This window comes from Trachypithecus francoisi, unplaced genomic scaffold, assembly GCF_009764315.1.
Source record: "Trachypithecus francoisi isolate TF-2019V2 unplaced genomic scaffold, Tfra_2.0 Lachesis_group16, whole genome shotgun sequence".
Classification (NCBI taxonomy): Eukaryota; Metazoa; Chordata; class Mammalia; order Primates; family Cercopithecidae; genus Trachypithecus; species Trachypithecus francoisi.
The window spans coordinates 28,607,916-28,635,784 of record NW_022681461.1 but is presented as its reverse complement, the minus strand read 5'-3'; the positions used below and the strand labels follow the sequence as shown (position 1 = coordinate 28,635,784).

The following is a 27,869-nucleotide window of genomic DNA, read 5'->3' as shown; positions in this document are numbered from 1 at the left end:
GTTCTAGAGGTATTTAAAAAGATGTTTTTAATAATAATTTAAAAAACCCACCAAATTGCCAGGCGTGGTGGTTCACGCCTGTAATCCCAGCACTTTGGGAGGCTGAGGTGGGCGGATCATAAGGTCAGGAGATCGAGACCATCCTGGCGAACACAGTGAAACCCCGTTTCTACTAAAAAGACAAAAAATTAGCTGGGCGTGGTGGCGGGCGCCTGTAGTCCCAGCTACTCGAGAGGCTGAGGCAGGAGAATGATGTGAACCCGGGAGGCGGAGGTTGCAGTGAGCCGAGATTGCACCACACAACTCCAGCCTGGGTGACAGAGCCAGACTTTGTCCCAAACAAACAAACAAACAAAAAACCCCACCAAATTGTTTCTTAATTAATCTTTGCTATTGACCCAAGCAAGGAGTTTATAGTATTTAGAAATGCATTGCTATAAAATGACAACTGGAATTCCTCCCTCATTTGTCAAAGCACAGTCTTTTAGAGAGAGATATATTTGTAGAAAGAGCAAATCTGCTTCTGATTTTAGTTCATCCAGCAGCAGGCAGGCTTTTTGGACCAATTATTACCAGACCTTGAGATAAATCACCTCATGAGCCATTAGTTCTTGAAGGATTAGCGGCCTCAAAGATTTATGTGCGGATTAATTGGAGTGTACATTAGATCGCCGTGTTTAAAACCGCAGTCATTCCTGCAAATCATTTTCATTAGTGCTTTATTCAGAATTATGTAGCCTTGTATAATGCTGCCATTGCAGGGAAATCTGAAAGACATTCTCTTTGTGGTCTGCCCCCCATCACCACCGTTGTGTTTAATAAATCTAACTAGGGCTACATGGAGAACATCCAAAGGAACAGCAGCTTCCAGTAAAGATTAGTTCAGTTGCTTCAGGTGAACAGTGACTGAAATTTACAGGACCTTGTACCGAGAGAGACAAGATGAGGTACAAGAAATATATCGGTATTCTGGAAGCAGCAGTTGGTATTACCCCACTTAACAAAAGAGAACTTCTACCTGAGAGCAGAAGACACGTGAACCTTTGGCAACAACCTGGGTAAGCAGTGGAAGCTGGAAACTTCTCGCTATAGATATAAATACTTTTTGGCTGTTTTGGGGACCCAGATAGAAAAAAGGGTCCTCTGTCTTGTGGGGATAATAAATGAGTTCTTCATTAAGAACTTGTTTCTTCTTGGGGGAGATGGAACTCCTAGACTGATTTAAAAATAGGAATTAAATTGTGGGATAATATTCTAATACCCAAGGAGATGAATAATGGGTGTGTCTACAGCCCATTTTTACAATCTAGATATTTAATTTTCTGATTTTGAAAGTTTTTTTTACATGGTTTACAAAGGTAGCAATTCTTAAGAATGAAGAAAATATGCCTTATTATTATAATGTTTTTCAACAATACAAGTGTTTTTCTGATTAAAGTGTATGTGCAGACTATGTTTCGCGGAAATACTTTGCTTGAAACAGCAGTTTTCATTTGACATCTCTTTCTGCAGTCCCACTGATTTACCATGATGCAGAAAGGTTTAGAAGTTCTTTATGCATAGCTACAAGCCTTAGTTCTAACTTCCTTCTCTGAAGTCTTTCTTTTGTGCTTTTTACACAGTAAAGACAAGTTGAATTTAAGGTGCCTGTATGGTAGACAGTATTTTTAGGATCTGAATTTAATTTTTAAACTGAATGAGTCACACAGTAGCATGTACTGATCAACTTGCATCTGTGTAGCAAATATTTCTTTTCAATAATTAGACTGTTACTAGCTTATTTTTTATCATATGAACAATGTACATTCATTATAGAAGATTTAGAAAATACAGAAAAATAAGGGGGAAAATTACTCATTGTTCTATCTCCCCAAGAGAACTACTAGAATAATTTAGGTCAGTGGCTGTCTATGGGGAGGTGGAAATAGGGAATTTTGCTCCCCAGGAGACAGTTGTCAATGTCTGGGGGCATTTTTTTGTCGTTATAGTCCAGGGGTTGCTATTGGCATCTACTTGGTAGAGTCTGGGGATACTGCCCAACATCCACAATGCACAGGACAGCCCCCTGCAACAAAGAATTATCCAGCCCACAGTGTCAATAGTGTCACTGGTGAGACATTTGATTTAGATAGATTTTCTTCCCATCTGTAAAAGGGTGCATTTTATTAGAAGAAAAATAAATATTTCTTTGGGAAATCTTAGGGATGCTTTAGAATGGAATTCTGAGGCAACATTTTAATTATATTATTATTATTCTACTGTTATTGTCTTGAAAGGAAATGGAAGTGTGTGTATGCGTGGAGAGGGCAGGGGGTATATAGAGACTCGATCAGCGTCCACATAGGTTAATGCTGTTCAGCCAGGGCTGTGGAAAACATTGTAATGACTACATTGTGATTCTCCAAGTAGTCTCTCGGGATTGGGCATGCTGTAGCCTAGACCTTAGTCTCAGAATGACAGAAGTTTAGAACTGGGAGGACCTTTGCCAGGGATGGCAAACAGGTTTCATGTGAAAGGCAGGTGCCAGCTGATGGTTGTTGCTTGGAGTATCTGGCTAGGAGGATCCTGAGGCCAAACTCGGCTTAGAGGGAAAGGAATATCGCAACTGATTAGGGACATTTGTTCTGAACCTATGATTAGGGAATAGGGGAGATGCAACCTGTGGCCTGTATATTTGCCATTCCTGAATTCTAGTTTAGTGTTCGAATTTTACAAGTGGGAAACTCAGCCTCATTGGAGTCATCCTGATCAAGGGTCTGGCTCTCAGACAGAAACGGGATGTTCTTAGTTTCTGCCTCAGGGTCTTTCATGAAGAGATTCACCCTGAACAAGCTCACATGATTCAGATGTGCAAGTTGATTGCTAGATTACTAATTTTTGTTCGGAGATAACCTCTTCTAGCAATTGGAATGAGTACCATAAATAGACCTAAATAGATCTCTGCCTCTCCTCATTTCCCCAAATCAAACCAAACAGAAGTCAAGTTATTACAAAGTGGCCCTTAATAAGGGAAGTTGAACGTGCCTTTTTTTGAGAGAGAGAACGTTTCCTTAAGCTGGATGAAATAGCATTGGATCAGAGGACAAACAAGATCTTCCTTATACCTATAATACTCTGAGTTCTGTGAATACACAAGGATGAAATATTATTTCACTGATCTCTCTCTCTCTCTCTTTTTTTTTTTTTTGAGACAGAGTTTCGCTCTTGCTGCCCAGACTGGAGTGCAATGGCGCGATCTCGGCTCATGGCAACCTCCACCTCCCGGGTTCCAGAGATTCTCCTGCCTCAGCCTCCCGAGTAGCTGGGATTACAGACATGCGCCACCATGCCTGGCTAATTTTGTAGTTTTAGTGGAGATGGGGTTTCTCCATGTTGGTCAGGGTGGTCTCAAACTCCTGACCTCAGGTGATCTGCCCACCTTGCCCTCCCAAAGTGCTAGGATTATAGGCATGAGCCACCATGCCGGGCCCTTTCTTTCTTTTTATTTATTTATTTTTATTTTTTTGAGACAGAGTCTTGGTCTGTCACCCAGGCTGGAGTGCGGGCGGGGGGGGCAATCTTAGCTCACTGCAACTTCTGCCTCCCAGGTTCAAGTGATTCTCCTGCCTCAGCCTCCTGAGTAGCTGAGATTATAGGCGCGTGCCACCACACCCAGCTAATTTTTTGTATTTTTAGTAGAGATGGGGTTTCACAGTGTGAAACAGTGTGATCTGCCTGCCTTGGCCTCCACCACACCCGGCCTCTTTCTTTAAAAAAAAAAAAAAAATAGGGAGAGACTCTCGCTGTGTTGCCCAGGCAGGAGTGCAGTGGCTCTTCACAGATGTGACCTCACCATTGATAAGCCCAGGAGTTTCGACCTGCTCTGCTTCTGACCTGGGGCCAATTCACCCCTCCTGATTAATCTTGCACTTTCTGATCTTCCTGATGGCTTTCAGTCCCAATACCTCCCGTCTCAGCAGCTGTTCAAGATACCAGCAGTAGGAGAGTAGGTTATTGGCTGAGCTTCTATGGAAAGAAGTTGTCCTAGGAGCATTTTAACCAGAAATTTCTGTTGGCCTGGTTGACTAGATAGTGAGGCTGATTTTTTTTCTTCCAAGAACTCTGTCTCATTCACTCTTTTCAAGAAGTATTCTGATTACTACAACATACATGTAATACTGCATAGTTTTTAGGAACAGCTGCTTTTGCATTTTAAAACACAGCTGAGGCTGGGAGCAGTTGCTTACATCTGTAATCCCAGTACTTTGGGAGACTGAGGTGGGCAGATCACCTAAGGTCCGGAGTTCAAGGCCAGCCTCACCAACATGGTGAAACCCCATCTCTAAAAGTACAAAAATTGGCCGGGAGTGGTGGCGGGCTCTTGTAATCCCAGCTACTTTGGAGGCTAAGACAGGGATAATTGCTTGAACCTGGGAGGCAGAGGTTGCAGTGAGCCAAGATTGCGTCACTGCACTCCAGCCTGGGCAACAGAGTGAGACTCCCTCTCCAAAAAAAAAAAAAAGGCCACAATTGGAAGTCAGGTTATAATCCAGTATTTAAAACCTCAAGGAATTCATTCATTCTTCTCATGCTTCCCCCTCTGTAATACCTTTTTTTTTTTTTTTTTTTGAGATAGAGTCACACCGTGTCACCCAGGACACTGGAGTGCAGTGGCAGGATCTTGGCTCACTGTAATCTCTGCCTTCCAGATTCAAGCAGTTCTCCTGTCTCTGCCTCCCAAGTAGCTGGGACTACAGATACCACCATGCCTGGCTAATTTTTATATTTTCAGTAGAGATGCAGTTTTACCATGTTGGCCAGGCTAGTCTCGAACTCTTGACCCCAAGTGATCCACCCGCCTCGGCCTCCCAAAGTGCTGGGATTACAGGCATGAGCCACTGTGCCCAGCCCCCCTCTGTAATACTTTTTCTTGCTGTCTGCAAGCAGGGATGTGCTTGGGCTTCTATTCTGCAAACTGTACAGTTGCATGATTGGCCAAAATGAACAGCTACCAACGGACAATTGACTAAGTGTTGCAAGTTCATTGAAACAGAGAGTGGATAACTTATACATGTGCATATTTGCCCATTGCCCAGCACATGGTAGGTGCTCAGGAAATATTTTCCAGTGCTAACTCGGTTTCAATAGAGCCACAAATGAAGAAAGATAGAATAAAAAGAATTGATACCCAAATACTAAAATAAAATACTCAGTCACCTATGAATCTTCCTTTTGAAATCTGTAAAGTTTTTCAGCTTTAACTCATGTTACCTGACAATTTTACATTATCTGTCAATACTATTGAAATCCAAGAATATATTTTATTTCTTTCTGCCAAGTGTTCTCTTAATTTAGAGGCCCTATTCAATAATAGTGTATTTTAGAAACAACTGATTGTTATTGAGAGTTTGTATACATGACAAAACTCCTTGGATTGTTATAGAGAAAGTTAAAGCCAAGATGCCTTAGAAATGCAGAAAACTGCTTGAATTAAAAAGCAAACCATTTTAATAAAAGAAATAAGCTCTCTTTGGAGCTGATATCTGTAGAAAAGTTTGCATATGAAGCCAAAAGCATAACCAAGCACCTCTTGATTTGTAAGCCATTTATTTATCTTTGGAAGTAATAATAGAAACCATGTATGGGCTGGGCTCTAATCCCGTTGCTTGCTTTGTAGGATGTCCAGATGGCCTAGCTTTAGCCTTTGCCTGCATTTCCTGCTGATCCTCGGAGAAGGGAAATGTGCCTCCCGCCTGTACAAATAAAATCGACACCATCTTTTCTTTCTACTTCATCGTGTAGGGAGTAGAGTGTTTTGCACAGATGTCACAATATCACTTTGTCTAGCAAACAGAAGAGTATGTCCAGAACTGGTGAGAGGCTGCATTCTTCCTCCCACTGAAAGTTTTTCCTGTGACTGCCCGAGTGAAGCTGCCTTCACAAGCTCAACCCAGAAAGGAGCTTGCCTCCTTGTGGCATTTGAAAGGCACATGCAGGCTTCATAAGAATGTGCAGAAGGGGTATTTCTTGGGTTTCTTGGTCTTAGGGGTAAAATGAGAAAATATTTGACATCTTTCCTGCTGGTGAGCAACCAATAAATATAAACACAAGCCTAGGCCAGGCGCGGTGGCTCATGCCTGTAATCCCAGCACTTTGGGAGGCCAAGGTGGGTGGATCACTTGAGGTCAGGAATTCGAGACCAGCCTGGCCAACATGGTAAAACCCTGTTTCTACTAAAAATACAAAAATTGCTGGCCGTGGTGGCATGTGCCTGTAATCCCAGCTACCTGAGAGGCTGAGGCAGGAAAATTGCTTGAACCCAGGAGGCTGTGGTTGCAGTGAGCCGAGATCGTGCCACTGTACTCCAGACTGGGCGACAGGTGAGACTGTCTCAAAAAACAAAACAATAAACACAAGCCAGTATTATAAATGCCATGAAAAACAAATTCCCCCTTAGTTTAAAATGTTTTCTCTGTAGTATACTTTGGAATGGTAAATTTTATGTTATGTGTATTTTACCATAATAAAAAATTTTTTTCCTTTTTTTTTTTGAGACAGAGTTTCACTCTTGTCGCTAGGCTGGAATGCAGTGGCAAGATCTCACCTCACTGTAACCTCTGCCTCCTGAATTCCAGCGATTCTCCTGCCTCAGCTTCCTGAGTAGCTGGGATTACAGCACCCCCCACCACCCGCCACCACCCCCCACCACACCAGGCTAATTTTTTTTTTTTTTTGAGATGGAATCTCACTCTCTCTCCCATTCTGGAGTGCAGTGGCGCAATCTCGACTGCTCTGCCTCCTGGGTTCACGCCATTCTCCTGCCTCAGCCTCCCGAGTAGCTGGGACTATAGGCGCCCGCCACCACGCCTGGCTAATTTTTTCGTATTTTTAGTAGAGACGGGGTTTCACTGTGCTAGCCAGGATGGTCTCAATCTCCTGACCTCGTAATCCACCCGCCTCGGCCTCCCAAAGTGCTGGGATTACAGGCGTGAGCCACCGCGCCTGGCCTAGCTAATTTTTATATTTTTAGTAGAGACGGAGTTTCACCATGTTGGCCAGGCTGGTCTTGATCGAATTCCTGGCCTCAGATGATCTGCCTGCCTCACCCTCCCTAAGTGTTGGAATTACAGGCATGAGCCACCATGCCCAGCCTAAAATATTTTGTTCTAGCTATTTGCTCACCAGGTGAATATTTGTTTAACCTGAAAGGCGAATTCTTATAAGATCTTGTTTCTCAGAGTGATCCTTAGGTGAACTGGTGATACCAAAGTTTAGGTGGCAGTTAACTTTCTCCATTTTTTGAAGACTGAAAACATTAGGGGCAGCAATTCCATTATTGCTGAGAGAAATGAAAACATATATCCACCTAAACACTTGTACAACAAGTGTTCATAATGGCCAAAGAGTAGAAACAACCCAAACCGCCACCAACTGATGAATAGATAATAAAATGTGGTATATCCATACAATGGAATATTATTTGGCCATAAAAAGGAATGAAGTGCTGATGTATGCCACAACATCAATGAACCCTGAATACATTAAGCTAAGAAAAAGATGGCAATCACAAAAGGTCTCATATCATATGAGTCCATTTATATGAAATATTCAGAATAGATAAATCTATAGAGTAGATTTATAAATATATAAATATAAATATAAATCTATAGATTGGTGGTTGCCTAGAGCCAAGAGACAGGGAGAGAATTGGGGGATCAGGGAATGATGGCTAAGGGTTATGAGGCTTTTTTTGTGGGAGTAATGAAGATATTCTAAAATGAATTGTGGGCCGTGCGCAGTGGCTGACGCCTGTAATCCCAGCACTCTGGGAAGCCAAGGTGGGTGGATCACCTAAGGTCGGGAGTTTGAGACCAGCCTGACCAACATGGAGAAACCCTGTTTCTACTAAAATACAAAATTAGCCAGGTGTGGTAGGGCATGCTTGTAATCCCAGCTATTCAGGAGGTAGAGGCAGGAGAATTCCTTGAACCCAGCAGGCGGAGGTTGTGGTGAGCTGATATCACACCATTGCACCCCAGCCTGTGCAACAAGAGCAAAATTCTGTCTCAAAAAAAAAAAAAGGATTGTGGTGACAGTTGCATAACTCTGTGAAGGTACTAAATGGATCGTGGTGACAGTTGCATAAGTCTGTGAAGGTAATAAAAGTCATCCTAAAAACGGGCACATTGTATGGTATGTGGACTTCCATGCATTTCCCAAAATCTTACCATGCAGGGAATGAGCATGTTGGATTTTTAACAACACGGTCTTTTCCAGGGTGCGAAGTACCACATTACTGTCATCTCCCTGTGAGTGGGACTGGTACCCCGGCTGCAGCTCCAGGCGAAAGTACTCCAGGAAGCACAGAGCTGTGCCAGTACACGGCCCACGTTGCCAGGTATTTGCTTATTTTATCTCTCATCAACCTAGTTACTGGTCTCCCCCAAAATTTGTTCTAAGAGTTACCGTTTTCACATCCTAGAGGTAGTCAATTACCATTTTTGATGTTGCTGATACATACATTTTCATAGAAAATTTAATGGTAACCTCCAATTTACCAAAGAGCAGAAACATCTTACCTGAATTAATGGACTGAGTTGATAGGTATAACTTTGCCATGGATGGTGAATGCTTATTGAGAATGACCTTCCTGGCGTATAAGTACAACTTCTGTGGTTCAAAATAAATGTCTCAATTGGCATTTGGTGCTGATGATGTCTGGGATTGGAGGTCATTTTAATAGGTTATGTTTTTTCGTTATCATTGAGGTAGTAAAATTATATAACAGTGGTAAGCACTTTGATGAAAAGATAAAGGACATCAGTCACGCTGGCTTCTAAAGATTAATTATGTCCAAGCTTTTAGTGAAAGAGCTAGGAGCGAGTATTATCTATTTACTGATTCACTTTTAAGAATGAATTAAATGAGATTTACAAGGTCTTAAATCTTGACAGATGTGGGATGCATTTGTTTTTCGTTACACTTTGACCTCTGTTTATAGGCCAGTCCATGGCTAGCTGGAATGAGGTTGGAATCTTTTTCATGTGCTTGTTTTATAATTACTGTCTGTTGAAACGGGCAGCCCCTGCCTGAGTGGATTCCAGATAAACGTGTGAACTGGAGTTTAGTGGAGTGTGAATGGCACGCTCCAGAAGAGCAGATAGTCGTTCAGATCCTAGTCCTGCTACCTTCTAATTGTGTGATCTTGGGCACATGTCTTAATGCTTCTGAGCCTCAGATCCTTCATCTGTAAGGGGAATGTTGACATGAAATAAATGAGTTAATGGACCCAGCAAGTACCAGGCCCATGCTAAGGCCTTTCTCAGTGTCTAGTTGTCCAAATGAGGACATTTAAGTGGGGGAAGGCCTCATTTTCCACTGAATTAACAGGGCTGGATGTGGGTTTTGTTTACTGAAATGTTCTCTCTGGAGCTCTTAAAGGTCCCAGCCAGGCAAGGCAGCTCACACGTATAATCCCACTGTTTTGGGAAGTAGAGGTGGGAGGATCGCTTGAGGCCAGGAGTTTGAAACCAGCCTGGGCAACATAGTGAGACCCTGTCTCTATTTAAAAAATAATAATAAAAACTTGCTGGGCATGGTGATGTGCTCCTGTAGTCCTAGCTACATGAGAAGCTGAGGTGGGAGGATCGCTTGAGTGCAGGAATTCGAGACTGCAGTGAGCTATAATTGCACCACTGCATTCCAGCCTGGGCAACAGAGAGACTCTGTCTCAGCAACAAAAAAAAAAAGTCCCAAACATGAGAAGACAGATACCTGCTCAGACTCCAGAAATTGTTTTCCTTGGCTGGGCGTGGTGGCTCACACCTGTAATCCCAGCAATTTGGGAGGCCAATGTGGAAGGATGGCTTGAGCCCAGGAGTTTGAGACCAGCCTGGGCAACATGGCGAAACCCCATCTCTGCAAAAAATACAAAATATTAGCCAGGTGTGGTGGCGCATGCCAGTAATCCCAGCTACTTGGGAGGCTGAGGCACGAGAATCACTTGAACCCAGGAGGTGGAGGTTGCTGTGAGCTGAGATCGTGCCACTGCATTTTAGCCTTGTGATAGAGAGAAACTGTCTCAAAAAAGAAAAAATTGTCCTCCTAAAATCTTTAAATTAGATTTCTAGATAGGATCTGTTGATTATTCAAATAAATTGGCAGGGTACTATAGAGTATGGCAGAGAGATTGGAGCTCGCATTGTCTGTTGGAGGAAAGGCTCTTTCTCACTCTAGCCAGCCCCTCCTGATAAGTACCTCCCTTGTTCTGGTTCCCTGTACCTGCACTTCGAACCACATGCCTTTCCAACATCAATTTGATTGCCTAAGTCAGTGCCTTACTCCAGAGTTCTTTCATGTGTAAACACTGAAGCTTGGCTTCTGGGACGAATTAGCCTTGGGTAGGCATGAGTGATGAGGATTTTTTTCCCAGGCATCTCACATCGCCCTAGTTTCAGATCCAGCGAACACTCATTAACGGCCTTTTATGTACCAGGCAAGGGGCAAGGTGCTTTCACCCATATTGTTCCTCCTCACAACAACCCTAAGAGGAAGGTATTACTAGCTCCCTTTTGTAAATAAATAACCTGAGATTCAAAGATTTTAAATGATTTCCTTGTGGTTGCACAGCCCCTGACTTCCAAGTTCAGTGAGATTTCTGTAACAGCTGATTTCTACACTAATTCTACAGAGCTTGAAGACTTAACTCCCTAACTCAGACAAGTAAAAAAGTTTCTCTCTAAGGCCAGTTTGGATCAATTGCTAAGTGGCTGCCTAGAGTTAAGGATTTGCAAGTGCTGCTCAAGTTTGTTGAGCAAGAATGTTGTGATAGATTGGCAGTGTCCCGTGTGGGTGGAGCAGGTGTCTGCTAAGCTGCTCTGGACCTGAGGTTTCTAATCATCAGCCTCTACTCATTCTGCCCTCCTTTGCCATTCTAGAGTCTCCTCTGATGAGCACTATTTGCCTGAGGCTGGATTTTTGCTACTTTAAGGGGCTTTGATTATCACCTTTCTGACTTGGCAGAATCATGTTTGCCTTCAGAAATAATGCTAAGGCTTTGGGAGGCTGAGGCGGGAGGATCGCTTAAGCCCAGGAGTTCAAGATCAGCCTGGGTGACATAGCCAGACCCTGTCTCTATTTAAAAAAAAAAAAGGAGAAGGCCAGGCACGGTGGTTCACACCTATAATCACAGCCCTTTGGGAGGCCGAGGCAGGAGGAGTCCTTGAGCCCAGGAGTTCAAGATCAACCTGGGCAAAATAAGGAGACCCTCTTTTTCAATTTTATAATTATATTAAAAATTAATAATAAATAAAAAGAAACAAGAAAAAGAAAAGATGCTAATAGTCTGGTGAAGAGCTTCATTTTCTAGATATGAAGTCTCATTGTTAGGCAATTTAGATATCTTAAAGTTATCACTGACTCACCCCATCATATAAGCTTAGAAAAGTGAGTTGAGGCTGGGCACAGTGGCTCACGCCTGTAATCCCAGCACTTTGGGAGGCCAATGAGGGTGGATCACTTGAGGTCAGGAGTTCCAGACCAGCCTGGCCAACATGGTGAAACCTTGTCTCTACTAAAAATACAAAAATTAGCCTGGTGTGGTGGTGGGCGCCTGCAATCCCAGCTACTCCGGAGGCTGAGGCAGGAGAATCGCTTGAACCTGGTGGGCCAGAGATTGCAGTGAGTGAGCCGAGATGGTGCCACTTCACTCACTCCAGCCTGGGCGAAAGGGTGAAAGAGTGAAACTCCATTTCCAAAAAAGAAAGAAAAGAAAAGTGAGTTGAAGATGAAAGCTTGAAACTTTTACTTCTGTGCACCTGGGAGCCCCTCTATGGCTTCTTTCCCTCTGGGGGCTCCTGGGTTTACAGGAATTCTCAGGGAAATCACTCCAGCAGCCAAACTTCCATACTGGGATGGACAGACCCAGAGCAGTGACACATCGTTATCACCTGGAGGGCGTGTTAAAACATGGATTCCTGGGCCCCTCCCCCAGGGTTTCTGCTTCAGGCAGTCTGGGGTAAGTCCCAGGAATCTGCATGTCTGGTTTCCACTACTTTGACAACCACTAACCTGGAGAGTACTTGTAATGGCTGGTTTAGAGCAAGGGCTTGTTTACAGATGGTGTGTGTGGCCAGTTTCTCTACCTGTGGTGAAGGGATTCCTTCCTCAAATATTTAATGAGCATCTCACACAGTGCTGCTGACGGAAATGTAGAGGAATATGAAGCTTGTCCCTGGTAGACTTTGGAGCCTAATTTGGAATCAGTAAATTGCATTGCTGTGTGTAAAGTACTGCCCTCACCCCCTTAAGTGAATTGGCAGAAGGCCTGAAGCAGTGACTAAGTCAGGGGAGTCTTCCTGGGGCAGGTGATATTTGAAAGGAAACCTGAGGATAAAAGGTTATTGGCTATGTGTGCTTATGGGGGAAGAGAAACTCAGGGAGCAGAGCCTGTACATTAAAGGGTCTGGAGATGCTGCACTAGGTGAGTAGAAAAGGTCTGTGTTTGTTCTGAGAATACCATTGTGACTCCTATATGTAAACCAAAAAGTATCAGGGACAAGTCTCAATCAGCTTAGAGAGTTTGGCCAGGCAGGGTGGCTCATGCCTGTAATCCTAGCACTTTGGGAGGCCTGAGGCCAGCAGATCTCTTGAGGCCAGGAGTTTGAGACCAGGCTGGCCAACATGGTGAAACACCATCTCTATTAAAAATACAAAAATTAGCTGGGTATGTGGTGTGCGCCTGTAATCCCAGCTTCTTGGGAGGCTGAGGCACCAGAACTGCTTGAACCTGGGAGGCAGAGGTTGTGGTGAGCCAAGATTGCCACTGCACTCCAGCCTGGGCAACAGAGCAAGACTCTGTCTGCACCTCCCCCACCAAAACAAATTTTAGAAAGTTTATTTTGCCAAGATTACAGGACATGCCCATAACACAGGCTCAGGAGGTCCTGACAACATGTGCCCAAGGTGGTAAGAGTACAGCTTGCTTTTATACATTTTAGGGAGACATAATACATCAATCAATACATATAAGATTTATAATCAACTACATTGGTTCCATCTGGCAGAGCAGGACAACTCGAAAGGGGTGGAGGGGCTGCCAGGTCATAGGTACTCTACTCTAGAGGTACTTAGGGGCTGCCAGGTCATAAGCACTGCTATTCTAAAGCCTCCAAGTAACAGGCTTTAGAGAATAAACTGTAAACATTTCTTATCAGACTTAAGGTCAGTGTTGATGTTAATATTGGAGGGGTATGATGGGGCATGTCCAACCCCTACTTCCCTTCATGGCCTGAACCAGTCTTTAGGTTAAATTTCAGAGTGCCCTGGCCGAGAAGGAAGTCCATTCAGATGGTTGCAGGGGCCCTTCAAATTTTATTTTTGATTTATAGATATGAAAGGAAGACGCAACTATATGATGATGATGGTGAAATGTGGTTGCTCACTGTGTAGTTGGTGCTGTGCTAAACATGTTACTTGCATCGTCTTATTTCTCGTACCCATCCCATGAGGTGGAGGTCCAACTCTAATCCCCATTTGTAGTAGTTTGCTGAAGCCACAGTAACAAAGCACCATAAACTGGGTGGCCTAAACAGAAATTAACATAAATTACTGTCTCATGGTTCTAGAGGCTAGAAGTCTGAGTCTCTGTCGTTCAGGCTGGATTACAGTGGCATGATCTTGGCTCATTGCAACCTCCACCTCCCGGGTTCAAGCGATTCTCCTGCCTGAGACTTTTGAGTAGCTGGGATTACAGGCACACACCACCATGCCTAGCTAATTTTTGTATTTTTAGTGGAGACGGGTTTCCCATTTTGGCCAGGCTGGTCTTGAACTCCTGACCTTAAGTGATCATCTGCCTTGGCCTCCCAAAGTGCTGGGATAAGAGGCATCAGCCACCATGCCTGGTCCTTATTCTTTCTTACTTTCTAACGACTTAAAGTCAACATGTTTTCCAAACAGAAATCAGAGTATGTACTTTTTTACTCATGAACCAACAAGACAGAGTGCTGGTCATTGGGCCTGTCCTTGGAAATCTGCAATGTCTGGACATCTTAAGCATAGCATATAGATGAGTAATACTCAAGCTAGGTTCTGAAACATAATTTAATTATACTTCTGCATGTTTAAAAGAATTCAGAACCTAAACATTAAAAGCTGACCCAGAGCCAGGCACTGTGGCCAGCTGGGTGCAGTGATTCACTCCTGTAATCCCAGCACTTTGGGAGGCTGAGGTGGTGGATCACCTGAGGTCAGGAGTTCCAGACCAGCCTGACTAACATGGCGAAAACCCATCTCTACTAAAAAACAAAAACAAAAACTTAGCTGGGCATGGTGATGCACGCCTGTAATCCCAGCTATCCCAGCTACTCGGGAGGCTAAGGCAGGAGAATCGCTTGAACCCAGGAGACAGAGGTTGCGGTGAGCCTAGATCCCACCACTGCACTCCAGCCTGGGTGACAGAGCAAGACTTTGCCTCAAAAAAAAAAAAAAAAGAAAAAGAAAAAGAAAAAAAAAGCTGACCCAGAGCCCTAGATCTCTTAACTTTTTACAGCCAAATCTTAAAAGGCTTCTCTGTGTTTTTTGTTCCTTTTCCTCACTATCACCTGCTCTTCTGACATTTTCTCCTCTACCTATGCCAGAAACTTACAGACTCAGTAAGTGGTTTCAGGTGTCCTATGGGCTGGGCACAGCACTAAATAAAAGCTCTTCCCTTAGGAGGAACGGCAGTCTAATTGGCAAGTGTATTCTTCTTCTTCTTCTTATTTTCAAGACAGGGTCTTGCTCTGTTCCCCAGGCTGGAGTGCAGTGGCATGATCATAGCTCACTGCAGCCTCCATCCCCTGGCCTCAAGCAGTCCTCCTGCTTCAGCCTCCCAAAGTGTTGGGATTATAGGTGTGAGCCACTGCATCAGGCCAGAAGCTTATTTTATGATTTCCATTTCATCTGATAAGACTGAGATGAAGAATTTGCTTCTAGTTCCAGCTGGAATGGGGAGTTCTTCACTCACATCGGTTTTGATTCTTCACTGATATCAGTTGAATGACTGATGATAGAACTTTTCAGTTCAGTCAAAATTTTTATTCATTTAGAGGTAATCTGATTATGTAGTGAGATTAGGCAATTCCCTTGGGCAGGATTCACCACCCCCCTCCATCAAAATTATTTGATATTTGAAAAAAATAGGCCGGGCACAGTGGTTTATGCCTGTAATCCCAGCACTTTGGGAGGCCAAGGTGGGCAGATTGCTTGAGCTCAGAGTTCGAGACCAACCTGGGCAACATGGTGAAACCCTGTCCCTACAGAAAATACAAAAAAGAAAAAAAAAGAAAAAAAAAGCTGGGTGTGGTGGCAGGCACCTGTAGTCTCAGCTACTTGGGGGTGCTGAGGCAGGAAGATCACTTGCGACCAGGAGGTCCAGGCTGCAGTGAGCCAAGATTACACCACTGTACTCCAATCTAGGTGACAAAGTGAGACCCCGTCTCAAAAAAAAAAAAAAAGTGATGTTTGAAAAAATATACACAATTTTTATTATAATTATTTCTGTTTGATATTGATATGTGAAATATAATTATTGATATTCAAGTAATCAAAATATGCATATATAAAATTATTTTTACTTCACATCTTAAGACTGGTTACTTAAAATAATTAACTCTGTCAATACACTTTGAAAGAGGCTTCGTAAATTGTTAAAGCTAAATTTGTCTCTTCTGATAGCTGTAGCTCAGCAGAATAAATATGGCAATAGTCGGCTGGGTGCAGGGGCTCTTGCCTGTAATCCCAGCACTTTGGGAGGCCAAGGTGGGCAGATCAAGAGGTCAGGAGATCGAGACCATCCTGGTTAACACAGTGAAACCCTGTCTCTACTAAAAATACAAAAAATTAGCCGGGTATGGTGGAGCGCGCCTGTAGTTCCAGCTACTCGGGAGGCTGAGGCAGGAGAATGCTTGAACCCAGGTGGCAGAGGTTGCAGTGAGCTTAGATCACGTACTGCACTCCAGCTTGGGCAACAGAGGGAGACTCTGTCTCAAAAAAATAGAAATATATATATATATGGCAATAAAGAGGGATGCTTTCCCAAGACTTAGAACAAGAAATCAAAATACTTTAGCAACTGAAGGATGATTCAAGCAAAGGCAGAACTCTATCAAGAAGGGAGAAGATATGTAAAAAATAAAGCGTCATTGGGAAGAATAGCTAGGATTGGCTCTGGAAAAAATAACAGAAAAACACTCTGCTTATGTGATTCAGTGTTTACAATGTAAATCTGAAGGATGCCTGAATCTTTCGGAAATAAACTTGGATTGACTTGTTTAAAAACTTAGATCATGTCTCAGTGACAGAGCTCAGCAAAAAAACAAAAAAACAAAAACAAACAAACAAACAAAAACTTAGCTTATGACTTTGGAGGCAGGAAAAGCTGAAAGCTCCCTACATCCCTGAAATTAAATGGAAGATTTCACTCTTGTGTTTAACCTGGCCGTCAGATCCTAGATTAGCAAACAATCTGATATATCTTCTACAAACCTGATTTTATTCATTATGACTCCCCACCTTGCTTGCTTTACTTCACTACTGTAGGAGTGTGGAAAAGTTTAGCTGGATGTAGTCCTGGCCTACCAGCAAGCACTCCCAGAGATCATGGGACAGAAAGGCTCAGAGACCAAAACCAGGTGTTACATCACACTATTCACTCAACTTGAAAACATAGTGAAAAGCAAGGGGAAAAAGATGGTGTATTAGTCTATTTTCATGCTGCTGATAAAGACATACCCAAGACTGGGCAATTTACAAAAGAAAGAGGTTTAATTGGACTTATAGTTCCACATGGCTGGGGAGGCCTCACAACATGGCAGAAGGTAAAAAGCATGTCTTACATGGCAGCAGACAAGAGAAGAGAGCTTGTGCAGGGAAACTCCCTTTTTCAAAAGCATCAGATCTCATGAGACTTATTCACTATCCTGAGAACAGGATGGGAGAGACTTGCCCCCTTGATTCAATTATCTCCCACTGGGTCCCTCCCATAACTCATGGAAATTCAAGATGAGATTTGGGTGGGGACACAGCCAAACCATATCAGATGGAGACTAACATAGGTAGGTGAGGATACAAATGGGGTGAGAGATCCACACTTCTGGAACCCTGTGCTTGCAGTGTCAGCTTTCCCTGCTGATGGTGTGGTCACAAAAAACAAAGTTAAGATTGAACAAGGGGCTTCAACAAATGGGAAGTATCTGAAAGTCAGCACATGTATACTCTGTTGGAGGGATGCAAGGCAATGTGCCTGCCAATAGCTGTAGGTCATCAGTGATCTGTATTTTTTCTTTCTTTTTTTTTTTTTTAAGATGGAGTTTCACTCGTATTGCCCAGGCTGGAGTGCAATGGCACGATCTCGGCCCACTGCAACCTTAGCCTCCCGGATTCAAGTGATTCTCCTGCCTCAGCCTCCCAGGTAGCTGGGACTACAGGCGTGTGCCACCATGCTCAGCTAATTTTTCTATTTTTAGTAGAGACAGGGTTTCACCATCTTGGCCAGGCTGGTCTAGAACTCCTGACCTCGTGATCCACCTGCCTCGGCCTCCCAAAGTGCTGGGATTACAGGCGTGAGCCACTGTGTCCAGCCTGATCTGTGTTTTATCCACATTTTGGGGCAGAGTATATGTGGGGCCAGAACTGAACATGATGGATGTCACCAATGGGTGATCAATTAGGAATGACATAGCTGTCAATCTGGGGGTAACATGAGCTGAGCACTATTATATATTATTAATATTTATGAAGTGTTTATTTTTAACAACAATGTAAATCATAATCTAGAAAAATATTTTATATATAATTATATATTATATAAACAGTATATAATTGACTGGGTATGGTGGTTCACGCCTGTAATCCCAGCACTTTGGAAGGCTGAGGTGGGTGGATCAGCTGAGGTCAGGAATTTGAGACCAGCCTGGCCAACATGGTGGAACCCCGTCTGTACTAAAAACTACAAAATTAGCCGGGTGTGGTGGTGCATGCCTGTAATTCCAGCTACTTGGGAGGCTGAGGCAGGAGAATTGCTTGAACTCCGGGGGCAGAGGTTGCAGTGAACCAAGATCATGCTGTGGCAGTCCAGTCTGGGTGACAAGAGCAAAAACTCCATCTCAAAAAAATAAATAAATAACAGCATATAATTACACAAATTATATTTTAAAAATTGTATTATATATAATAAATATGATTTTATATTATATATGAATATATATGCCATTATATATTATATATAAATATACATAAATATATAATTTTGCATTATATATTATATAAAATACAATTATAAGTTAGATATTTATTAAGTTTACTATTAAGTAAATATTATAAGATTTAAAATTTCATTCCATTTCTTTGTATATATAAGCAAAACTCTCATTTGTTTCATTCTTTTAATCTATATTTAACACATGAATATTCTATTCTGTTTATCTTTAACATATCTTACAGGTTATCATCTTACATGTCTTACAACTTCCTGTCTACACTTAACACATCTTATGAATTCTGCGTGAGTCTTACAAGCTACTTATTTCCTTATTATCTATGCTAAATAAATCAGCAGTTTCATTCATCTGATTTTTAAATTGTCCTCTATACTAGTTTGAAAGAGAACTTTAAATGAAAGTATTTATTCAGCCAATTATGGTATATTCATACAAATAGAATATTATGCAGCTAGAAAAAAATGATGATATAGAGCTAGTTCATGAAACAAATAGTTGAACTCCCTTCTTATGTAGAAGTAGGTTGCAAAAGAGCAAATCTGGTATATCCCAACTGTATACCCCAGGTATCTAAGTTGTGTACAACATGTGCCTACTTATCTGTGCAGAGATACCTGGAAAGGTGCTTGGTAGTTGGCTTTGGATGGTGACATTTTACTTGCACTTTACCACTTTTTGGTGATCTACTTAGTGTATAGTTTGAGTGAATAAACAATTATCACTTACATTAAAAACTGAAATCCAAATGTGTGTGTGTTTGTACAAACATATATGTAAATAACATAAAAAGAATTGTAAGGCCAGACGCTTTTCTTTTGAAAACTGTACACAACATTTTGCAAATAATTACTTTTTTAAAAAGTATCTTTATTTTACAATATTTTTAGCCAGGTGCAGTGGCTCAGTCCTGTAATCCCAGCACTTTGGGAGGCCAAGGCAGGGCATTGCCTCAGTTCAGGAATTCAAGACCAGCCTGGGCAAATGGCGAAACCCCATCTCTATCCAAAATACAAAAATTAGCTGGGCATGGTGGTGCACGCCTATGTTCCCAGCTATTTGAGAGGCTGAGGTGGGAGGATCACTTGAGCTTGGGAGGCAGAGGTTGTGGTGACCTGAGATTGTATCATTGCACTCCAGCCTGGGCAAGAGAGTGAGACATTGTCTCAAAAAAAAAAAAAAAAAAAAATAGAGATGGGGTTTCACCATGTTGCCCAGACTGATCTCAAACTCCTGAGCTCAAGCAATCCATCCACCTCAGCCCACCCAAAGTGCTGGGATTACAGGTGTGCGTGAGCTGCCGCGCCCCGCTGCAAATAATAATTTTTTTAAACTTCAGAATGTTTTACCTGATTTCAAAATTGTAATCTTTCTGTCTTGTGTCAGAGAAATGTAATAATGTCCCTTTAGCAGAATTTCCTAAACCTCTCCCATGATGAGAATCACCTGATCACCTGGGTTGCATGTGAAAGCTTTCAGATCCCAATGCCCTTCTCAGACTCACTGAATTGGAATCTCTAGCAAGGGACCTAGGACACTTTTTTTTTTTTTTTTTTGGATGGAGTCTTGCTCTGTTGCCTAGGTTGGAGTGCAGTGGCGCGATCTCAGCTCACTGCAAGCTCCGCCTCCCGGGTTCATGCCATTGTCCTGCTTCAGCCTCCTGGGTAGCTGGGACTACAGGTGCCCGCCACCATGCCCGGCTAATTTTTTGTATTTTGAGTAGAGACAGGGTTTCACTGTGTTAGCCAGGATGGTCTCGATCTCCTGACCTCATGATCCACCGCCTTGGCCTCCCAAAGTGCTGGGATTACAGGTGTGAGCCACCGCGCCCGGCCAGGCCACTGGTTTTAACAACTGCCTCTGGTGATTCTTATCATCAGTGAAATTTAGGACACTGTCCTATAGAACCATAAATTTTATGAGCCACATTTTCAATTTTTATTGAACATCTCCTGGAGGTGCCTTTTCCAGGCCAGTTTCCTTTGTTTAAAGAGGCCCATGCAAATTTTCATGGCTACCCTGGAAAGCTATTTGCAGGCTTTTCCTAAGGCCACTTTCAGATCCGAAAATACTTTGTGAATCTAAGAGACTCTTCAACAACTTTAATCTGTGTTGCTCAAGGATCCTGAATTCTTAGAGCTAGCGGATTCTGGTGATAAGTTTTTTAAAGCAATTCAGGAGTGCACAGGGCCCTCTGGTTTCCCTTGAGTATTGGGCAGTCCCATGGGCCTTGCTCACCTTAGATTCCCTCTTAGAGCCGCTGAGAGGAGTGTCTTTTTATTTAGTGAAAATTTTTGTTTACTGAAGTGTTTTTCTTAAAGTATTTTGGGGGTGAAGGGAGCTCTGAAATTCAGTTAAGACAACAGAACAACATTTGAATCAAGGATTCTCTCGTTGGAGGGAGTCAAATCGCATTTGTGGCATCGACCTTTTAAATATTTCATTGGAAGAGTTTCACAAACTTGATTCCCCAGCATTGCTTGGATAAAACTCACTTTAGTTGCTGTGAGAGCAAAAATCGTCTTGCATTCTGTTAAAAGGAGCTAAAAGGAAAGCAACAATAACAGCCACACCCCTCCTCCCACCCCATGCAATTGTTTTATTGGGTAGAGCCGAAGAATAGAGGGGCCAGAAAGCCAGGAAGTGAATGGGCTTTGAATCTAACGGACCTGGGCTTGGATTTTTTCTTTTTTTGAGACGGAGTCTTGCTCTGTCGCCCAGGCTGGAGCGTAGTGGCACAATCTCAGCTCACTGCAACCTCCGCCTCCCAGGTTCAAGTGATTCTCCTGCCTCAGCCTCGCGAGTAGCTGGGATTACAGGTGCCCATCACTATGCCCGGATAATTTTTATATTTTTACTAGAGACAGAGTTTCACCATGTTGGCCAGGCTGGTCTTGAATGCCTGGCCTCTAGTGATCTGCCTGCCTTGGCCTCCCAAAGTGCTGGGATTACAGGCATGAGCCACTGCGCCTGGCTGGATTCTTTCTTTTTTTGAGACAGGGTCTCAACTGCGTCTCTGAGGCTGGAGTGCAGTGGCACAATCACGGCTCACTGTAGCCCCAACCTCCTGGACTCAAGTGATTCTTCTGCCTCAGCCTCCTGAGTAGCTGGGACTTCAGGTGTATGCCATCTTGCTGGCTCCTTTACTTTTATTATTTTTATTTTTTTGTAGAGACAGGGTCTTCCTATGTTGCCTAGGCTGGTCTTGAACTCCTAGGTTCATGCAATCCTCCCACCTTGGTCTCCCAAAGTGCTGGGATTACAGGTGTGACCACCATGCCCGGTGGGTTTGGATTCCATCTGCTTGGGGATGACCTTGGGCAAACTGCTTTCTCTGAAGCATAATTTCTTCACGTATGAAGCAGGGGCAATAATACTGACTGTATAGGCACTACATTGAATGACTTAGTGTAGTATATGAAAAGCTCCTGGCACATAATATGCATTTAGTCAATCATTATTTATCAGAGTTTCTGTTTCTGTTTGTTTGTTTCTTAGTGGAGGGCTATAAGGGGGTCTCTATCCCCGAAAAGAGAGTGTGGCTTTCATATATTCTGCAGTGTAAACAGCAGGAAAATAATAAAAGCTGTAGTACCTTGGAGCGCCTTGGAGTGCCTCTGAGGACCCAGGGTGTCCTGCCAGGAAGAAGTGTTCCTCCATGTTGCAGAGCATGCTTCCCGGCAGGTATGTCTACACTAGACCGTGTGCCATACGATGCTTCTTGGCTTTCCAGGACTGGATCTGGGTTATGCTCTGCCTCAGCCCCAGGCAGAGCACCACCGTGGCCTCTGCCCACCAGCCTGAGCACACCCAGATGAGCCCTATAAGTCACCTAGGAGTCTGCATGTGGTCAGCCTAGACTACAGCCATCTCCTTCCAACCCAGGACTCCCCACAAACACCAGTCTAGGGCACCTCAGCTTCTTAATCCATTCAGGCCACAGCTGACTCTGAATTGCACAGCTACTTCTTTTCTGTTTTTTTTTTTTTGAGACAGGGTCTTGCTCTGTTACTCAGGCTGGAGTGCAGTGGCGTGATCTCAGCTAGGCAGCCTCTGCTTCTCAGGCTCAAGCCATGCTCTTGCTTCAGTCTCCCAAGCAGCTGGGACTATAGGCATGCACCACCACGCCCAGCTAATTTTTTTTGTAGAGATCAGGTCTTGCTATGTTGCCCAAGGCTGGTCTTGAACTCCCGGGCTCAAACAATCCTCCCATCTTGGCCTCCCAAATTGCTGGGATTACAGGTGTGAGCCATCTGCCTGACCTTATTTACTGTTTTTAATTAAAATAACACAGGGCCAGGCACTATGGCTCATGCCTATAATCACAGCACTTTGGGAGACCAAGGTGGGAGGATAGCTAGAAGCCAGGAGTTTGAGGCCAGCCTGTCCAACATAGCAAGACCTCATCTCTACTAAAAATAATTTCTTTTTCCAAGTAGCTGGGATTACAGGCATGTGCCACCATGCCTGGCTAAGTTTTGTATTTTTAGTAGAGACGGGGTTTCACCGTGTTGGCCAGGCTGGTCTTGAATTCCTGACCTCAAGTGATCTGCCCTGCCTCCCAAAGTGCTGGGATTACAGGCGTGAGCCACTGTGCCCAGCCTTAAAAATACATTTTTAAAAAATTAGCCAGGCCTTGTGACGTGGGCCTGTAGTCCCAGCTACTTGGGAGGCTGAGGTGGAAGGATTGCTTGAGTCCAGGAGTTGGGGGTTGCTGTGAGCTGTGATTGTGCCACTGCACTCCAGCCTGGGCAAGAGTGAGACCTTTTCTCAAAAATAAATAAAATAGGCTGGGTGCAGTGGCTCACGCCTGTAATTCTAGCACTTTGGGAGGCCAAGACAGGTGGATCACTTGAGGTCAGGAGTTCGAAACCAGCCTGGCCAACATGGTGAAACCTTGTCTCTACGAAAAAAAAAAAACAGAAAAATTAGCTGGGCGTGGTGGCACATGCCTATAATCCCAGCTACTTGGGAGGCTGAGGCAGGATAATTGCTTGAACTCAGGAGGCAGAGGTTGCAGTGAACCAAGATCACGCACCCCAGTCTGGGCAACAGCAAGACTCCGTCTCAAAAAGAAAAGTAAAGAGAAGGGAAGGGAGGGGAGGGGAGAGGGGGGAGGGGAGGGGAGGGGAGGGGAGGGGAGGGGAGGGAAAAGAAAAACTGTAGTAGGATCTCATTTTTGTAAACATTTTCCATCTCTTGATAGTCATCCATGTAGTCTTCTCAGTGTATATGTGTCTGGAATGTTCACCTAATGTCGAAGATAGGTATTAGGACTTTAGTTTTTAAATTTATGTGCTGTTCTGAACTCCTCAAATGCTTTATAATGAGCACCTTGTTCTTGCAAAACTCAGTGGTCTAAAAAATTAACAAAAATGAAAATAGTTTTTAGTAACTATGAAACAATGTAAATAGCCTTACACCTAAAGTTACTTGCTTTACTAAATAGAAGAATGTCTACCTGGCCTGGTGTGGTGGCTCACGTCTGTAATCCCAGCACTTTGGGAGGCTGGGAGGCTGAAGCAGGCAGATCAATTGAGGCCAGGAGTTCAAGACCAGCTTGGCCAATGTGGTGAAACTCCATCTCTACTAAAAATACAAAAATTAGCCGGGCATGGTGGCACATGCCTGTAATCCTAGCTACTCAGAAGGCTAAGGCATGAGAATCGCTTGGACCTGGGAGGCAGAGGTTGTGGTGAGCCAAGATTGCACTACTGCACTCCAGCCTGGGCAACAGAGCAAAAGTCTGTCAAAAAAAAAAAAAAAAAAAAAAAAAGGAAGAAGAAGAATGCATGAAAATTTGTTCTGTTCTTTGAGATACTAGAAATATAGATACTAACATATTGGGTTTAATGGCAAAAACCGCAATTACTTTTGCACCAACCTAAAATAATTGAAAAGTGGCAACTTAGAGCAGCTTTCTGTTCTTTCTACGTAATATCAAGATATGGGAACAATCCTGAAGACAGGCAGTCTGAAAATTACTTATGAGTCATCCACAGACTGTTTCTAAAGGAAAAGCAAGAATCTTCAGTTGCCCAAAAGATGGAGGAGGCCTGAGAGTTCCCACAGTGGTTTAGAATGTGTTCCTCTGTGCTGGAAGATAGCTTGAAAATACTTTGCTGTCTTTGTAATCTTTACACATCTATGATTGCTATAAAGTCAGCTTTGTTCCCTATTTCTAGACCCATCATATACTGGAATGAGGCGCATCTCAATTCAGAGGTCTATTATTTTGGGGGGTGGGTGTCAGAGGGCATATGGCATTAGAAGCAGCTCTGTATACAACTGAAAGCAGTCTTGTAGCTATTTAGGATCTGGGAAGTGTACATGTTAACTACCCTCACCCCAAAAAAGAAAAAAGAAGAAGACTTTAACAAACTTTGAAAGTGATCATGAGGGCTGGACGTGGTGGCTCATGCCTGTAATCCCAGCGCTTTGGGAGGCCGAAGCAGGTGGATCACCTGAGGTCAGGAGTTCGAGACCAGCGTGGCCAACATGGTGAAACCCCGTCTCTACTAAAAATACAAAAATTAGCCAGGTGTGGTGGTGGGCACCTGCAGTCCCAGCTACTCAGGAGGCTGAGGCAGGAGAATCGCTTGAACTGGGGAGGCAGAGGTTGCAGTGAGCCAAGACTGCGCCATTGCATGTTGCACTCTAGCCTGAGCAACAAGAGCGAAACTCTGTCTCAAAAAAAAAAAAAAAAGAAAGTGAGTAATAAATAATAACTAAAAGTGAAAGCATAAGGGGGCAAGCAGAATGTCAGATGTACTCTCCCGGAGGTAATCAGAGGGGCCATTGACTGGGGTGGTTATTGTGGGAGGAAGCCTGCAGGTGAACCGGGGTGGTTATTGTTAACTGGTGTTTGGACTGAGGAAGATGGGAGGAGCCAGGAGAGGAGATGAGTCTACCTGGAAGCGGGGGCGAGGAGTGGGGAGGACACAAGGCCTTTACTGATAAAACATCAGGTCCCTCTGGTGGAGTTTCAGCTGCTGCCTCAGCACTTTAGTCATCCCTGTAGTTGAGCAATTCTCCTGATGTGTCACCATGTGTTTACATATCTTTGTCTTCATCACACTGTGCAGCCTCCCTTTTATAAATTGTCATTATCTTCTCTATAGCTACCCCAGGGTATATGGTAGGCATTCAAGAAAGGTTTGTTAAAGGAGAGTTATGATTCCAGTCTACTTTATAGTGTACACATTAACTAAATTGTTTGGTGAACCTGTAAACTTTTGTTTTTGTTTTGAGATGGAGTTTCACTCTTGTCACCCAGGCTGGAGTATAGTGGCGTGATCTCGGCTTACTGAAACCTCCACCTCCCGAGTTCAAGTGATTCTCCTGCCTCAGTCTCCCAAGTAGCTGGGACTACAGGCGCCTGCCACCACGCCCAGCTAATTTTATTGTATTTTTAGTAGAGATGGGGTTTCACCATGTTGGTCAGGCTGGTCTCGAACTCCTGACCTCAGTTGATCCACCCACCTCTGCCTCCCAAAGTGCTGGGATTACAGGCGTGAACCAGTGTGCCTGGCTGAACCGTAAACTTTTCAATGTTAGTTTTCTTTGCTCCCGGTCATTGATACTTTATAACCATATTGCAGATATATACATAGATATACATATATAGATATATATATGTGTTTTTCTCAAGAATCTCCACATTCTTGAGAAAATATGACTAAGAGGTATTTAGTTTATCACATTAATTTGAGGTCTTCTGACTAACTTATTTCTTATTTTATTTTTTGAGACAGTGTCTTGCTCTGTCACCCAGGCTGGAGTGTAGTGGTACAGTCATAGCTTACGGCAGCCTCAAACTCCTGGGCTCAAGCAATCCTCTCCCCTCAGTCCTCGAGTAGCTGGGACTACAGGCACATGCTACCATGCCCAGCTAATTTTATTTTATTATTATTTTTTGTAGAGACAGGGTCTCATTATGTTGTCCAGGCTGGACTCGAATCCCTAGACTCAAGCAATCCTCCCATCTAGCCTCCAAAAGTGCTGGGATTACAAGCATGAGCCCCTGCACCCAGCTGACCAACCTGTTTCAGAGACTTTATATATTGTAATATACACTGAAAAGTGTTGAAAAAATTGTCCATTGCACAAAAAATAACTAAAAAGAAAAATATATGCACAAGCCTGTTTTTTCATGAAATCATTTTTTTGCATACTTTCCAGTTCTTGTATTTTTAAAATAATTTTGTCATTGTCATCATCATATTAGATATAATTTGTGTTTTTGTTGATAATTATAGCATTATCATTCTCCTTGTATAGAATTCCTTACTACAAGTTTTTTTTTTTTGGAGACAGAGTCTTGCTCTGTCGCCTAGGCTGGAGTGCAGTGGCGCCATCTCAGCTCACTCCACCTCCCGGGTTCACGCCACTCTCCGGCCTCAGCCTCCCGAGTAACTGGGACTACAGGCACCCACCACCACGCCCAGCTAATTTTTTGTGTTTTTAGTAGAGGTAGTGTTTCACTGTGTTAGCCAGGATGGTCTCGATCTCCTGACCTCGTGATCTGCCCCCCTCGGCCTCCCAAAGTGCTGGGATTACAGGCCTGAGCTACCGTGCGCAGCCACTTACTACAATTTTAAATGATGGTCTGCTATGCCAATTAAGTTGATTCACTGTAATTTAATAGCCCAGCCCCCCATCATTGGACATCGGTGATTTCCACCGTTCATTATTAGATATAGGCATACAATGAAGTGCTGCCTCACACCTAGTTACCCAATGTAATCTAACCTCCAGTCGTATCTTTCCATTGAAACAACTCTGACCAAGATAAGCAGTGGTCCTCTACTTAATGAACATCATCAGTTCTTACCTTAATTGACCTCCTTGAAATTCCATGTTGTTGGCCTCCCCCTCTTTCCTAAAGTTTGTTCTTTCCTAAAGAGTGTTCTTTTTGGACACTCCTCCAGAGGCCTTTTCTTTCCTTTCCAGCAGCTCCTCTTTGGTCTTTGCTCTGGCGACTCAAGTCTGCCCTCTAAATATTGGTATTCCCAGAGATGAGTCCTGTCCTTAGTCCTCTCTTGGCTTAATCTGTATAACGTCTCTGAATGTGGGATTGTCCCCTCCCAAGACTTCAACTTTTATGATATATTGATGATACCCTTTTTTTTTTTTTTTTTTTTTTTTTTTTTTTTTTGAGACGGAGTCTCGCTCTGTCTCTCAGGCTGGAGTGCAGTGGCCGGATCTCAGCTCACTGCAAGCTCCGCGTCCCGGGTTCACGCCATTCTCCTGCCTCAGCCTCCCGAGTAGCTGGGATTACAGGCGCCTGCCACCTCGCCCGGCTAGTTTTTTGTATTTTTTTTTTTAGTAGAGACGGGGTTTCACCGTGTTAGCCAGGATGGTCTCGATCTCCTGACCTTGTGATCCGCCCGTCTCGGCCTCCCAAAGTGCTGGGATTACAGGCTTGAGCCACCGCGCCCGGCCATTGATGATACCCAAATCAGTTCCTCCATCCCAAATCTCTCTGCCCAAATACTCATCAGTGCCTAGCACATAGTAGACACTTGATACGTTTGTTAAATTACTTAACATCTTCACTTGGATGACGCATAGCACTTGAAAATCAGTCTATAACTAAACTCATCATCCTTCTTCAAGCTCCTCCCAAGATCT

The 27,869-nt window shown here is 43.5% G+C and overlaps 1 protein-coding gene across 1 annotated transcript in view; it reads left to right on the top strand.

Moving 5' to 3' along the window:
* TJP2 (tight junction protein 2) overlaps positions 1-27,869 on the top strand; it is a 140,623-nt gene that overhangs the window by 26,818 nt on the left and 85,936 nt on the right. Inside the window, exon 2 of the mRNA XM_033237145.1 lies at positions 8,257-8,377. The gene's annotated coding sequence lies outside the window, so the exon portion shown is untranslated. The remainder of the gene's footprint in view (positions 1-8,256; positions 8,378-27,869) is intronic.